The sequence below is a fragment of the Scyliorhinus torazame genome, chromosome 9 (genome assembly GCF_047496885.1).
Source record: "Scyliorhinus torazame isolate Kashiwa2021f chromosome 9, sScyTor2.1, whole genome shotgun sequence".
Classification (NCBI taxonomy): domain Eukaryota; kingdom Metazoa; phylum Chordata; class Chondrichthyes; order Carcharhiniformes; family Scyliorhinidae; genus Scyliorhinus; species Scyliorhinus torazame.
Genome location: NC_092715.1, coordinates 28993876 through 29008418, shown reverse-complemented (window position 1 = coordinate 29008418; position 14543 = coordinate 28993876).

Below are 14543 nucleotides of genomic sequence, written 5' to 3'. Positions count from 1 at the left end.
GTGTGAGTGGTGAGTGAGTCTGTGTGAATGAGTGAGTGAGTCTGTGTGAGTGAGTGAGTGAGTCTGTGTGAGTGAGTGACTGAGTCTGTGTGAGTGAGTGAGTGGGTCTGTGTGAGGGAGTGAGTGAGTCTGTGTGAGTGAGTGAGTCTGTGTGAGTGAGTGAGTGAGTCTGTGTGAGTGAGTGGGTCTGTGTGAGTGAGTGAGTGAGTCTGTGTGAGTGAGTGAGTGTGTCTGTGTGAGTGAGTGAGTGAGTCTGTGTGAGTGAGTGAGTGGGTCTGTGTGAGTGAATGAGTCTGTGTGAGTGAGTGAGTGAGTCTGTGTGAGTGAGTGAGTCTGTGTGAGTGAGTGAGTGGGTCTGTGTGAGTGAGTGAGTGAGTCTGTGTGAGTGAGTGAGTGAGTCTGTGTGAGTGAGTCTGTGTGAGTGAGTGAGTGGGTCTGTGTGTGTGAGTGAGTGAGTCTGTGTGAGTGAGTGACTGAGTCTGTGTGAGTGAGTGACTGAGTCTGTGTGAGTGAGTGACTGAGTCTTTGTGAGTGAGTGAGTGAGTCTGTGTGTGTGAGTGAGTGAGTCTGTGTGAGTGAGTGAGTCTGTGTGTGTGTGTGAGTGAGTCTGTGTGAGTGAGTGAGTCTGTGTGAGTGAGTGAGTGAGTCTGTGTGAGTGAGTGAGTGGGTCTATGTGAGTGAGTGGGTGAGTCTGTGTGAGTGAGTGAGTGAGTCTGTGTGAGTGAGTGAGTGAGTCTGTGTGAGTGAGTGAGTGAGTCTGTGTGTGTGAGTGATTGAGTCTGTGTGAGTGAGTGAGTGAGTCTGTGTGTGTGAGTGAGTGGGTCGGTGTGAGTGAGTGAGTGAGTCTGTGTGAGTGAGTGAGTGGGTCTGTGTGAGTGAGTGAGTGAGTCTGTGTGAGTGAGTGAGTGAGTCTGTGTGAGTGAGTGAGTCTGTGTGTGTGAGTGAGTGAGTCTGTGTGAGTGAGTGAGTGAGTCTGTGTGAGTGAGTGAGTGAGTCTGTGTGAGTGAGTGAGTGGGTCTGTGTGAGTGAGTGAGTGAGTCTGTGTGAGTGAGTGAGTGAGTCTGTGTGAGTGAGTGAGTCTGTGTGTGTGAGTGAGTGAGTCTGTGTGTGTGAGTGAGTGAGTCTGTGTGAGTGAGTGGGTCTGTGTGTGTGAGTGAGTGAGTCTGTGTGTGTGAGTGAGTGAGTCTGTGTGAGTGAGTGAGTCTGTGTGTGTGAGTGAGTGAGTCTGCGTCAGTGTGTGAGTGAGTCTGTGTGAGTGAGTGAGTGAGTCTGTGTGAGTGAGTGAGTGGGTCTGTGTGTGTGAGTGAGTGAGTCTGTGTGAGTGAGTGAGTGAGTCTGTGTGTGTGAGTGATTGAGTCTGTGTGAGTGAGTGAGTGAGTCTGTGTGTGTGAGTGAGTGGGTCGGTGTGAGTGAGTGAGTGAGTCTGTGTGAGTGAGTGATTGAGTCTGTGTGAGTGAGTGAGTGAGTCTGTGTGAGTGAGTGAGTGAGTCTGTGTGAGTGAGTGAGTCTGTGTGTGTGTGTGAGTGAGTCTGTGTGAGTGAGTGAGTCTGTGTGAGTGAGTGAGTGAGTCTGTGTGAGTGAGTGGGTCTATGTGAGTGAGTGAGTGAGTCTGTGTGAGTGAGTGAGTGAGTCTGTGTGAGTGAGTGAGTGAGTCTGTGTGAGTGAGTGAGTGAGTCTGTGTGTGTGAGTGATTGAGTCTGTGTGAGTGAGTGAGTGAGTCTGTGTGTGTGAGTGAGTGGGTCGGTGTGAGTGAGTGAGTGAGTCTGTGTGAGTGAGTGAGTGGGTCTGTGTGAGTGAGTGAGTGAGTCTGTGTGAGTGAGTGAGTGAGTCTGTGTGAGTGAGTGAGTCTGTGTGTGTGAGTGAGTGAGTCTGTGTGAGTGAGTGAGTGAGTCTGTGTGAGTGAGTGAGTGAGTCTGTGTGAGTGAGTGAGTGGGTCTGTGTGAGTGAGTGAGTGAGTCTGTGTGAGTGAGTGAGTGAGTCTGTGTGAGTGAGTGAGTCTGTGTGTGTGAGTGAGTGAGTCTGTGTGTGTGAGTGAGTAAGTCTGTGTGAGTGAGTGGGTCTGTGTGTGTGAGTGAGTGAGTCTGTGTGTGTGAGTGAGTGAGTCTGTGTGAGTGAGTGAGTCTGTGTGTGTGAGTGAGTGAGTCTGCGTGAGTGTGTGAGTGAGTCTGTGTGAGTGAGTGAGTGAGTCTGTGTGAGTGAGTGAGTGGGTCTGTGTGTGTGAGTGAGTGAGTCTGTGTGAGTGAGTGAGTGAGTCTGTGTGTGTGAGTGATTGAGTCTGTGTGAGTGAGTGAGTGAGTCTGTGTGTGTGAGTGAGTGGGTCGGTGTGAGTGAGTGAGTGAGTCTGTGTGAGTGAGTGAGTGAGTCTGTGTGAGTGAGTGAGTGAGTCTTTGTGAGTGAGTGACTGAGTCTGTGTGAGTGAGTGAGTGAGTCTGTGTGAGTGAGTGAGTGAGTCTGTGTGAGTCAGTGAGTGAGTCTGTGTGAGTGAGTGAGTCTGTGTGAGTGAGTGAGTGGGTCTGTGTGTGTGAGTGAGTGAGTCTGTGTGAGTGAGTGAGTGAGTCTGTGTGAGTGAGTGAGTGAGTCTGTGTGAGTGAGTGAGTGAGTCTGTGTGAATGAGTGAGTGAGTCTGTGTGAGTGTGTGAGTGAGTCTGTGTGTGTGAGTGAGTGAGTCTGTGTGAGTGAGTGAGTGAGTGGGTCTGTGTGAGTGAGTGAGTCTGTGTGAGTGAGTGAATGAGTGAGTCTGTGTGAGTGAGTGAGTCTGTGTGAGTGAGTGACTCTGTGTGAGTGAGTGAGTGAGTCTGTGTGAGTGAGTGAGTGGGTCTGTGTGAGTGAGTGAGTGAGTGGGTCTGTGTGAGTGAGTGAGTCTGTGTGAGTGAGTGAGTGAGTCTGTGTGAGTGAGTGAGTGAGTCTGTGTGAGTGAGTGAGTGAGTCTGTGTGAGTGAGTGAGTGAGTCTGTGTGAGTGAGTGAGTGAGTCTGTGTGAGTGAGTGAGTGAGTCTGTGTGAGTGAGTCTGTGTGTGTGAGTGAGTGAGTGGGTCTGTGTGAGTGAGTGAGTGAGTCTGTGTGAGTGAGTCTGTGTGAGTGAGTGAGTGAGTATGTGTGAGTGAGTCGGTGTGAGTGAGTGAGTGAGTCTGTGTGAGTGAGTGAGTGAGTCTGTGTGAGTGAGTGAGTGAGTCTGTGTGAGTGAGTGAGTGAGTCTGTGTGAGTGATTGAGTGAGTCTGTGTGAGTGAGTGAGTGAGTCTGTGTGAGTGAGTGAGTCTGTGTGAGTGAGTGAGTGAGTCTGTGTGTGTGAGTGAGTGAGTGGGTCTGTGTGAGTGAGTGAGTGAGTCTGTGTGAGTGAGTGAGTGAGTCAGTGTGAGTGAGTCTGTGTGAGTGAGTCTGTGTGAGTGAGTGAGTGTGTATGTGTGAGTGAGTGAGTGAGTCTGTGTGAGTGTGTGAGTGAGTCTGTGTGAGTGAGTGAGTGAGTCTGTGTGAGTGAGTGAGTGAGTCTGTGTGAGTGAGTGAGTGGGTCTGTGTGAGTGAGTGAGTCTGTGTGAGTGAGTGAGTGAGTCTGTGTGAGTGAGTGAGTGAGTCTGTGTGAGTGAGTGAGTGAGTCTGTGTGAGTGAGTGGGTCTGTGTGAGTGAGTGAGTGAGTCTGTGTGAGTGAGTGAGTGAGTCTGTTTGAGTGATTGAGTGAGTCTGTGTGAGTGAGTGAGTCTGTGTGAGTGAGTGAGTCTGTGTGAGTGAGTGAGTGAGTCTGTGTGAGTGAGTGAGTGAGTCTGTGTGAGTGAGTGAGTCTGTGTGAGTGAGTGAGTGAGTCTGTGTGAGTGAGTGAGTGAGTCTGTGTGAGTGAGTCTGTGTGAGTGAGTGAGTGAGTTTGTGTGAGTGAGTGAGTGAGTCTGTGTGAGTGAGTGAGTGAGTCTGTGTGAGTGAGTGAGTGGGTCTGTGTGAGTGAGTGAGTCTGTGTGAGTGAGTGAGTGAGTATGTGTGAGTGAGTGAGTGAGTCTGTGTGAGTGAGTGAGTGGGTCTGTGTGAGTGAGTGGGTCTGTGTGAGTGAGTGAGTGAGTCTGTGTGAGTGAGTGAGTGAGTCTGTGTGTGTGTGTGAGTGAGTCTGTGTGAGTGAGTGAGTGAGTCTGTGTGAGTGAGTGAGTGAGTCTGTGTGAGTGAGTGAGTGAGTCTGTGTGTGTGTGTGAGTGAGTCTGTGTGAGTGAGTGAGTGAGTCTGTGTGAGTGAGTGAGTGGGTCTGTGTGAGTGAGTGAGTGAGTCTGTGTGAGTGAGTGAGTGAGTCTGTCTGAGTGAGTGAGTGAGTCTGTGTGAGTGAGTGAGTCTGTGTGAGTGAGTGAGTGAGTCTGTGTGAGTGAGTGAGTCTGTGTGAGTGAGTGAGTGAGTCTGTGTGAGTGAGTGAGTCTGTGTGAGTGAGTGAGTGAGTCTGTGTGAGTGAGTGAGTGAGTCTGTGTGAGTCAGTGAGTGAGTCTGTGTGAGTGAGTGAGTCTGTGTGAGTGAGTGAGTGAGTCTGTGTGAGTGAGTGAGTGAGTCTGTGTGTGTGTGTGAGTGAGTCTGAGTGAGTGAGTCTGTGTGAGTGAGTGAGTGAGTCTGTGTGAGTGAGTGAGTCTGTGTGAGTGAGTGAGTGAGTGAGTCTGTGTGAGTGAGTGAGTGAGTCTGTGTGAGTGAGTGAGTGAGTCTGTGTGAGTGAGTGAGTCTGTGTGAGTGAGTGAGTGAGTCTGTGTGAGTGAGTGAGTGAGTCTGTGTGAGTGAGTGAGTGGGTCTGTGTGAGTGAGTGAGTGGGTCTGTGTGAGTGAGTGAGTGAGTCTGTGTGAGTGAGTGAGTGTGTGAGTGAGTGAGTGAGTCTGTGTGAGTGAGTGAGCCTGTGTGAGTGAGTGAGTGAGTCTGTGTGAGTGAGTGAGTCTGTGTGAGTGAGTGAGTGAGTCTGTGTGAGTGAGTGAGTGGGTCTGTGTGAGTGAGTGAGTCTGTGTGAGTGAGTGAGTCTGTGTGAGTGAGTGAGTGGGTCTGTGTGAGTGAGTGAGTGAGTCTGTGTGTGTGTGTGAGTGAGTCTGTGTGAGTGAGTGAGTGAGTCTGAGTGAGTGAGTGAGTCTGTGTGAGTGAGTGAGTGAGTCTGTGTGAGTGAGTGAGTGAGTCTGTGTGAGTGAGTGAGTCAGTGTGAGTGAGTGACTGAGTCTGTGTGAGTGAGTGAGTGGGTCTGTGTGAGTGAGTGAGTGAGTCTGTGTGAGTGAGTGAGTCTGTGTGAGTGAGTGAGTGAGTCTGTGTGAGTGAGTGAGCCTGTGTGAGTGAGTGAGTGAGTCTGTGTGAGTGAGTGAGTCTGTGTGAGTGAGTGAGTGAGTCTGTGTGAGTGAGTGAGTCTGTGTGAGTGAGTGAGTGAGTCTGTGTGAGTGAGTGACTGAGTCTGTGTGAGTGAGTGAGTGGGTCTGTGTGAGTGAGTGAGTGAGTCTGTGTGAGTGAGTGAGTGAGTCTGTGTGAGTGAGTGGGTGAGTCTGTGTGAGTGAGTGAGTGAGTCTGTGTGAGTGAGTGAGTCTGTGTGAGTGGTGAGTGAGTCTATGTGAGTGAGTGAGTGAGTCTGTGTGAGTGAGTGGGTGAGTCTGTGTGAGTGAGTGGGTATGTGTGAGTGAGTGAGTCTGTGTGAGTGAGTGAGTGAGTCTGTGTGAGTGAGTGAGTGAGTCTGTGTGAGTGAGTGAGTGAGTCTGTGTGAGTGAGTGAGTGGGTCTGTGTGAGTGAGTGAGTCTGTGTGAGTGAGTGAGTGAGTCTGTGTGAGTGAGTGGGTGAGTCTGTGTGAGTGAGTGAGTGAGTCTGTGTGAGTGAGTGAGTCTGTGTGAGTGAGTGAGTCTGTGTGAGTGAGTGAGTGAGTCTGTGTGAGTGAGTGAGTCTGTGTGAGTGAGTGAGTGAGTCTGTGTGAGTGAGTGAGTGAGTCTGTGTGAGTGAGTGAGTGGGTCTGTGTGAGTGAGTGAGTGAGTCTGTGTGAGTGGTGAGTGAGTCTGTGTGAGTGAGTGAGTCTGTGTGAGTGAGTGAGTGAGTCTGTGTGTGTGAGTGAGTGAGTCTGTGTGAGTGCGTGACTGAGTCTGTGTGAGTGAGTGAGTGGGTCTGTGTGAGTGAGTGACTGAGTCTGTGTGAGTGAGTGAGTGGGTCTGTGTGAGTGAGTGAGTGAGTCTGTGTGAGTGAGTGAGTCTGTGTGAGTGAGTGAGTGAGTCTGTGTGAGTGAGTGAGTCTGTGTGAGTGAGTGAATGAGTCTGTGTGAGTGAGTGAGTCTGTGTGAGTGAGTGAGTGAGTCTGTGTGAGTGAGTGAGTCTGTGTGAGTGAGTGAGTGAGTCTGTGTGAGTGAGTGACTGAGTCTGTGTGAGTGAGTGAGTGGGTCTGTGTGAGTGAGTGAGTGAGTCTGTGTGAGTGAGTGAGTCTGTGTGAGTGAGTGAGTGAGTCTGTGTGAGTGAGTGAGTCTGTGTGAGTGAGTGAGTGAGTCTGTGTGAGTGAGTGAGTGAGTCTGTGTGAGTGAGTGAGTGGGTCTGTGTGAGTGAGTGAGTGAGTCTGTGTGAGTGGTGAGTGAGTCTGTGTGAGTGAGTGGGTGAGTCTGTGTGAGTGAGTGAGTGAGTGAGTCTGTGTGAGTGAGTGAGTGGGTCTGTGTGAGTGAGTGAGTGAGTCTGTGTGAGTGAGTGAGTCTGTGTGAGTGGTGAGTGAGTCTGTGTGAATGAGTGAGTGAGTCTGTGTGAGTGAGTGAGTGAGTCTGTGTGAGTGAGTGACTGAGTCTGTGTGAGTGAGTGAGTGGGTCTGTGTGAGTGAGTGAGTGAGTCTGTGTGAGTGAGTGAGTCTGTGTGAGTGAGTGAGTGAGTCTGTGTGAGTGAGTGGGTCTGTGTGAGTGAGTGAATGAGTCTGTGTGAGTGAGTGAGTGTGTCTGTGTGAGTGAGTGAGTGAGTCTGTGTGAGTGAGTGAGTGGGTCTGTGTGAGTGAGTGAGTCTGTGTGAGTGAGTGAGTGAGTCTGTGTGAGTGAGTGAGTCTGTGTGAGTGAGTGAGTGGGTCTGTGTGAGTGAGTGAGTGAGTCTGTGTGAGTGAGTGAGTGAGTCTGTGTGAGTGAGTCTGTGTGAGTGAGTGAGTGGGTCTGTGTGTGTGAGTGAGTGAGTCTGTGTGAGTGAGTGACTGAGTCTGTGTGAGTGAGTGACTGAGTCTGTGTGAGTGAGTGACTGAGTCTTTGTGAGTGAGTGAGTGAGTCTGTGTGTGTGAGTGAGTGAGTCTGTGTGAGTGAGTGAGTCTGTGTGTGTGTGTGAGTGAGTCTGTGTGAGTGAGTGAGTCTGTGTGAGTGAGTGAGTGAGTCTGTGTGAGTGAGTGAGTGGGTCTATGTGAGTGAGTGAGTGAGTCTGTGTGAGTGAGTGAGTGAGTCTGTGTGAGTGAGTGAGTGAGTCTGTGTGAGTGAGTGAGTGAGTCTGTGTGTGTGAGTGATTGAGTCTGTGTGAGTGAGTGAGTGAGTCTGTGTGTGTGAGTGAGTGGGTCGGTGTGAGTGAGTGAGTGAGTCTGTGTGAGTGAGTGAGTGGGTCTGTGTGAGTGAGTGAGTGAGTCTGTGTGAGTGAGTGAGTGAGTCTGTGTGAGTGAGTGAGTCTGTGTGTGTGAGTGAGTGAGTCTGTGTGAGTGAGTGAGTCTGTGTGAGTGAGTGAGTGAGTCTGTGTGAGTGAGTGAGTGGGTCTGTGTGAGTGAGTGAGTGAGTCTGTGTGAGTGAGTGAGTGAGTCTGTGTGAGTGAGTGAGTCTGTGTGTGTGAGTGAGTGAGTCTGTGTGTGTGAGTGAGTGAGTCTGTGTGAGTGAGTGGGTCTGTGTGTGTGAGTGAGTGAGTCTGTGTGTGTGAGTGAGTGAGTCTGTGTGAGTGAGTGAGTCTGTGTGTGTGAGTGAGTGAGTCTGCGTGAGTGTGTGAGTGAGTCTGTGTGAGTGAGTGAGTGAGTCTGTGTGAGTGAGTGAGTGGGTCTGTGTGTGTGAGTGAGTGAGTCTGTGTGAGTGAGTGAGTGAGTCTGTGTGTGTGAGTGATTGAGTCTGTGTGAGTGAGTGAGTGAGTCTGTGTGTGTGAGTGAGTGGGTCGGTGTGAGTGAGTGAGTGAGTCTGTGTGAGTGAGTGAGTGAGTCTGTGTGAGTGAGTGAGTGAGTCTGTGTGAGTGAGTGACTGAGTCTGTGTGAGTGAGTGAGTGAGTCTGTGTGAGTGAGTGAGTGAGTCTGTGTGAGTCAGTGAGTGAGTCTGTGTGAGTGAGTGAGTCTGTGTGAGTGAGTGAGTGGGTCTGTGTGTGTGAGTGAGTGAGTCTGTGTGAGTGAGTGAGTGAGTCTGTGTGAGTGAGTGAGTGAGTCTGTGTGAGTGAGTGAGTGAGTCTGTGTGAATGAGTGAGTGAGTCTGTGTGAGTGTGTGAGTGAGTCTGTGTGTGTGAGTGAGTGAGTCTGTGTGAGTGAGTGAGTGAGTCTGTGTGAGTGAGTGAGTGAGTCTGTGTGAGTGAGTGAGTGGGTCTGTGTGAGTGAGTGAGTGAGTCTGTGTGAGTGAGTGAGTGAGTCTGTGTGAGTGAGTGACTGAGTCTGTGTGAGTGAGTGAGTGAGTCTGTGTGAGTGAGTGAGTGAGTCTGTGTGAGTGAGTGAGTGGGTCTGTGTGAGTGAGTGAGTGAGTCTGTGTGAGTGAGTGAGTGAGTCTGTGTGAGTGAGTGACTGAGTCTGTGTGAGTGAGTGAGTGAGTCTGTGTGAGTGAGTGAGTGAGTGAGTCTGTGTGAGTGAGTGAGTCTGTGTGAGTGAGTGAGTGGGTCTGTGTGAGTGAGGAGTCTGTGTGAGTCAGTGACTGTGTCTGTGTGAGTGAGTGAGTGGGTCTGTGTGAGTGAGTGAGTGGGTCTGTGTGAGTGAGTGAGTCTGTGTGAGTGAGTGAGTGGGTCTGTGTGAGTGAGTGAGTGAGTCTGTGTGAGTGAGTGAGTGGGTCTGTGTGAGTGAGTGAGTGAGTCTGTGTGAGTGAGTGAGTGGGTCTGTGTGAGTGAGTGAGTGGGTCTGTGAGAGTGAGTGAGTGAGTCTGTGTGAGTGAGTGAGTGGGTCTGTGTGAGTGAGTGAGTGAGTCTGTGTGAGTGAGTGAGTGGGTCTGTGTGAGTGAGTGAGTGAGTCTGTGTGAGTGAGTGAGTGGGTCTGTGTGAGTGAGTGAGTGGGTCTGTGTGAGTGAGTGAGTGAGTCTGTGTGAGTGAGTGAGTGAGTCTGTGTGAGTGAGTGAGTGAGTCTGTGTGAGTGAGTGAGTGAGTCTGTGTGAGTGAGTGAGTGGTTCTGTGTGAGTGTGTGAGTGGGTCTGTGTGAGTGAGTGAGTGGGTCTGTGTGAGTGAGTGAGTCTGTGTGAGTGAGTGAGTGGGTCTGTGTGAGTGAGTGAGTGAGTCTGTGAGTGAGTGAGTGGGTCTGTGTGAGTGAGTGAGTGAGTCTGAGTGAGTGAGTGAGTGAGTCTTTGTGAGTGAGTGAGTGAGTCTGTGTGAGTGAGTGAGTGGGTCTGTGTGAGTGAGTGAGTGAGTCTGTGTGAGTGAGTGAGTCTGTGTGAGTGAGTGAGTGGGTCTGTGTGAGTGAGTGAGTGAGTCTGTGTGAGTGAGTGAGTGAGTCTGTGTGAGTGAGTGAGTGAGTCTGTGTGAGTAAGTGAGTGAGTCTGTGTGAGTGAGTGAGTGAGTCTGTGTGAGTGAGTGAGTGAGTCTGTGTGAGTGAGTGAGTGGGTCTGTGTGAGTGAGTGAGTGGGTCTGTGTGAGTGAGTGAGTGAGTCTGTGTGAGTGAGTGAGTGAGTCTGTGTGAGTGAGTGAGTGAGTCTGTGTGAGTGGGTGAGTGGGTCTGTGTGAGTGAGTGAGTGAGTCTGTGTGAGTGAGTGAGTGAGTCTGTGTGAGTGAGTGAGTCTGTGTGAGTGAGTGGGTGAGTCTGTGTGAGTGAGTGAGTGAGTCTGTGTGAGTGAGTGAGTCTGTGTGAGTGGGTGAGTGGGTCTGCGTGAGTGACTGAGTGAGTCTGTGTGAGTGAGTGAGTGAGTCTGTGTGAGTGAGTGAGTAAGTCTGTGTGAGTGAGTGAGTGAGTCTGTGTGAGTGAGTGAGTGAGTCTGTGTGAGTGAGTGAGTGAGTCTGTGTGAGCGAGTGAGTGAGTCTGTGTGAGTGAGTGAGTCTGTGTGAGTGAGTGAGTGAGTCTGTGTGAGTGAGTGAGTGAGTCTGTGTGAGTGAGTGAGTGAGTCTGTGTGAGTGAGTGACTGAGTCTGTGTGAGTGAGTGAGTGAGTCTGTGTGAGTGAGTGAGTGAGTCTGTGTGAGTCAGTGAGTGAGTCTGTGTGAGTGAGTGAGTCTGTGTGAGTGAGTGAGTGGGTCTGTGTGTGTGAGTGAGTGAGTCTGTGTGAGTGAGTGAGTGAGTCTGTGTGAGTGAGTGAGTGAGTCTGTGTGAGTGAGTGAGTGAGTCTGTGTGAATGAGTGAGTGAGTCTGTGTGAGTGTGTGAGTGAGTCTGTGTGTGTGAGTGAGTGAGTCTGTGTGAGTGAGTGAGTGAGTCTGTGTGAGTGAGTGAGTGAGTCTGTGTGAGTGAGTGAGTGGGTCTGTGTGAGTGAGTGAGTGAGTCTGTGTGAGTGAGTGAGTGAGTCTGTGTGAGTGAGTGACTGAGTCTGTGTGAGTGAGTGAGTGAGTCTGTGTGAGTGAGTGAGTGAGTCTGTGTGAGTGAGTGAGTGGGTCTGTGTGAGTGAGTGAGTGAGTCTGTGTGAGTGAGTGAGTGAGTCTGTGTGAGTGAGTGACTGAGTCTGTGTGAGTGAGTGAGTGAGTCTGTGTGAGTGAGTGAGTGAGTGAGTCTGTGTGAGTGAGTGAGTCTGTGTGAGTGAGTGAGTGGGTCTGTGTGAGTGAGGAGTCTGTGTGAGTCAGTGACTGTGTCTGTGTGAGTGAGTGAGTGGGTCTGTGTGAGTGAGTGAGTGGGTCTGTGTGAGTGAGTGAGTCTGTGTGAGTGAGTGAGTGGGTCTGTGTGAGTGAGTGAGTGAGTCTGTGTGAGTGAGTGAGTGGGTCTGTGTGAGTGAGTGAGTGAGTCTGTGTGAGTGAGTGAGTGGGTCTGTGTGAGTGAGTGAGTGGGTCTGTGAGAGTGAGTGAGTGAGTCTGTGTGAGTGAGTGAGTGGGTCTGTGTGAGTGAGTGAGTGAGTCTGTGTGAGTGAGTGAGTGGGTCTGTGTGAGTGAGTGAGTGAGTCTGTGTGAGTGAGTGAGTGGGTCTGTGTGAGTGAGTGAGTGGGTCTGTGTGAGTGAGTGAGTGAGTCTGTGTGAGTGAGTGAGTGAGTCTGTGTGAGTGAGTGAGTGAGTCTGTGTGAGTGAGTGAGTGAGTCTGTGTGAGTGAGTGAGTGGTTCTGTGTGAGTGTGTGAGTGGGTCTGTGTGAGTGAGTGAGTGGGTCTGTGTGAGTGAGTGAGTCTGTGTGAGTGAGTGAGTGGGTCTGTGTGAGTGAGTGAGTGAGTCTGTGTGAGTGAGTGAGTGGGTCTGTGTGAGTGAGTGAGTGAGTCTGAGTGAGTGAGTCTTTGTGAGTGAGTGAGTGAGTCTGTGTGAGTGAGTGAGTGGGTCTGTGTGAGTGAGTGAGTGAGTCTGTGTGAGTGAGTGAGTCTGTGTGAGTGAGTGAGTGGGTCTGTGTGAGTGAGTGAGTGAGTCTGTGTGAGTGAGTGAGTGAGTCTGTGTGAGTGAGTGAGTGAGTCTGTGTGAGTAAGTGAGTGAGTCTGTGTGAGTGAGTGAGTGAGTCTGTGTGAGTGAGTGAGTGAGTCTGTGTGAGTGAGTGAGTGGGTCTGTGTGAGTGAGTGAGTGGGTCTGTGTGAGTGAGTGAGTGAGTCTGTGTGAGTGAGTGAGTGAGTCTGTGTGAGTGAGTGAGTGAGTCTGTGTGAGTGGGTGAGTGGGTCTGTGTGAGTGAGTGAGTGAGTCTGTGTGAGTGAGTGAGTGAGTCTGTGTGAGTGAGTGAGTCTGTGTGAGTGAGTGGGTGAGTCTGTGTGAGTGAGTGAGTGAGTCTGTGTGAGTGAGTGAGTCTGTGTGAGTGGGTGAGTGGGTCTGCGTGAGTGACTGAGTGAGTCTGTGTGAGTGAGTGAGTGAGTCTGTGTGAGTGAGTGAGTAAGTCTGTGTGAGTGAGTGAGTGAGTCTGTGTGAGTGAGTGAGTGAGTCTGTGTGAGTGAGTGAGTGAGTCTGTGTGAGCGAGTGAGTGAGTCTGTGTGAGTGAGTGAGTCTGTGTGAGTGAGTGAGTGAGTCTGTGTGAGTGAGTGAGTGAGTCTGTGTGAGTGAGTGAGTGAGTCTGTGTGTGTGAGTGAGTGAGTCTGTGTGAGTGAGTGAGTGAGTCTGTGTGAGTGAGTGAGTCTGTGTGAGTGGGTGAGTGGGTCTGTGTGAGTGAGTGAGTGAGTCTGTGTGAGTGAGTGAGTGAGTCTGTGTGAGTGAGTGAGTAAGTCTGTGTGAGTGAGTGAGTGAGTCTGTGTGAGTGAGTGAGTGAGTCTGTGTGAGCGAGTGAGTGAGTCTGTGTGAGTGAGTGAGTCTGTGTGAGTGAGTGAGTCTGTGAGTGAGTGAGTCTGTGTGAGTGAGTGGGTCTGTGTGAGTGAGTGAGTGGGTCTGTGTGAGTGAGTGAGTGAGTCTGTGTGAGTGAGTGAGTGAGTCTGTGTGAGTGAGTGAGTGAGTCTGTGTGAGTGAGTGAATGAGTGAGTCTGTGTGAGTGAGTGAGTGGGTCTGTGTGAGTGAGTGAGTGAGTCTGTGTGAGTGAGTCTGTGTGAGTGAGTGAGTGAGTCTGTGTGAGTGAGTGAGTGAGTGGGTCTGTGTGAGTGAGTGAGTGGGTCTGTGTGAGTGAGTGAGTGAGTCTGTGTGAGTGAGTGAGTGGGTCTGTGTGAGTGAGTGAGTGAGTCTGTGTGAGTGAGTGAGTCTGTGTGAGTGAGTGGGTCTGTGTGAGTGAGTGAGTGGGTCTGTGTGAGTGAGTGAGTGAGTCTGTGTGAGTGAGTGAGTGAGTCTGTGTGAGTGAGTGAGTGAGTCTGTGAGAGTGAGTGAGTGGGTCTGTGTGAGTGAGTGAGTCTGTGTGAGTGAGTGAGTCTGTGTGAGTGAGTGAGTGGGTCTGTGTGAGTGAGTGAGTGAGTCTGTGTGAGTGAGTGAGTGAGTCTGTGTGAGTGAGTGAGTGAGTCTGTGTGAGTGAGTGAGTGAGTGAGTCTGTGTGAGTGAGTGAGTGGGTCTGTGTGAGTGAGTGAGTGAGTCTGTGTGAGTGAGTCTGTGTGAGTGAGTGAGTCTGTGTGAGTGAGTGAGTGAGTGGGTCTGTGTGAGTGAGTTAGTCTGTGTGAGTGAGTGACTGAGTCTGTGTGAGTGATTGAGTGGGTCTGTGTGAGTGAGTGAGTGAGTCTGTGTGAGTGAGTCTGTGTGAGTGAGTCTGTGTGAGTGAGTGAGTGAGTCTGTGTGAGTGAGTGAGTGAGTGGGTCTGTGTGAGTGAGTTAGTCTGTGTGAGTGAGTGACTGAGTCTGTGTGAGTGAGTGAGTGGGTCTGTGTGAGTGAGTGAGTGAGTCTGTGTGAGTGAGTCTGTGTGAGTGAGTCTGTGTGAGTGAGTGAGTGGGACTGTGTGAGTGAGTGAGTGAGTCTGTGTGAGTGAGTGAGTCTGTGTGAGTGAGTGAGTGAGTGAGTGAGTGAGTGAGTGGGTCTGTGTGAGTGAGTGAGTGGGTCTGTGTGAGTGAGTGAGTGAGTCTGTGTGAGTGAGTGAGTGAGTGTGTGTGAGTGAGTGGGTCTGTGTGAGTGAGTGAGTCTGTGTGTGTGAGTGAGTGAGTCTGTGTGAGTGAGTGCGTGAGTGAGTGAGTGAGTGAGTGAGTGGGTCTGTGTGAGTGAGTGAGTGGGTCTGTGTGAGTGAATGAGTGACTCTGTGTGAGTGAGTGAGTGAGTCTGTGTAAGTGAGTGGGTCTGTGTGAGTGAGTGAGTCTGTGTGAGTGAGGGAGTCTGTGTGAGTGAGTGAGTGAGTCTGTGTGTGTGAGTGAGTGAGTCTGTGTGAGTGAGTGCGTGAGTGAGTGAGTGAGTGAGTGAGTGGGTCTGTGTGAGTGAGTGAGTGGGTCTGTGTGAGTGAATGAGTGAGTCTGTGTGAGTGAGTGAGTGAGTCTGTGTGAGTGAGTGGGTCTGTGTGAGTGAGTGAGTCTGTGTGAGTGAGGGAGTCTGTGTGAGTGAGTGAGTGGGTCTGTGTGTGTGAGTGAGTGAGTCTGTGTGTGTGAGTGAGTGGGTCTGTGTGAGTGAGTGAGTGAGTCTGTGTGAGTCAGTGAGTGAGTCTGTGTGAGTGAGTGAGTCTGTGTGAGTGAGTGAGTGGGTCTGTGTGTGTGAGTGAGTGAGTCTGTGTGTGTGAGTGAGTGAGTCTGTGTGAGTGAGTGAGTGAGTCTGTGTGAGTGAGTGAGTGAGTCTGTGTGTGTGAGTGAGTGAGTCTGTGTGAGTGAGTGAGTCTGTGTGAGTGAGTGAGTGGGTCTGTGTGAGTGAGTGAGTGAGTCTGTGTGAGTGAGTGGGTCTGTGTGAGTGAGTGAGTGGGTCTGTGTGAGTGAGTGAGTGGGTCTGTGTGAGTGAGTGAGTCTGTGTGAGTGAGTGTGTGAGTCTGTGTGAGTGAGTGAGTGGGTCTGTGTGAGTGAGTGAGTCTGT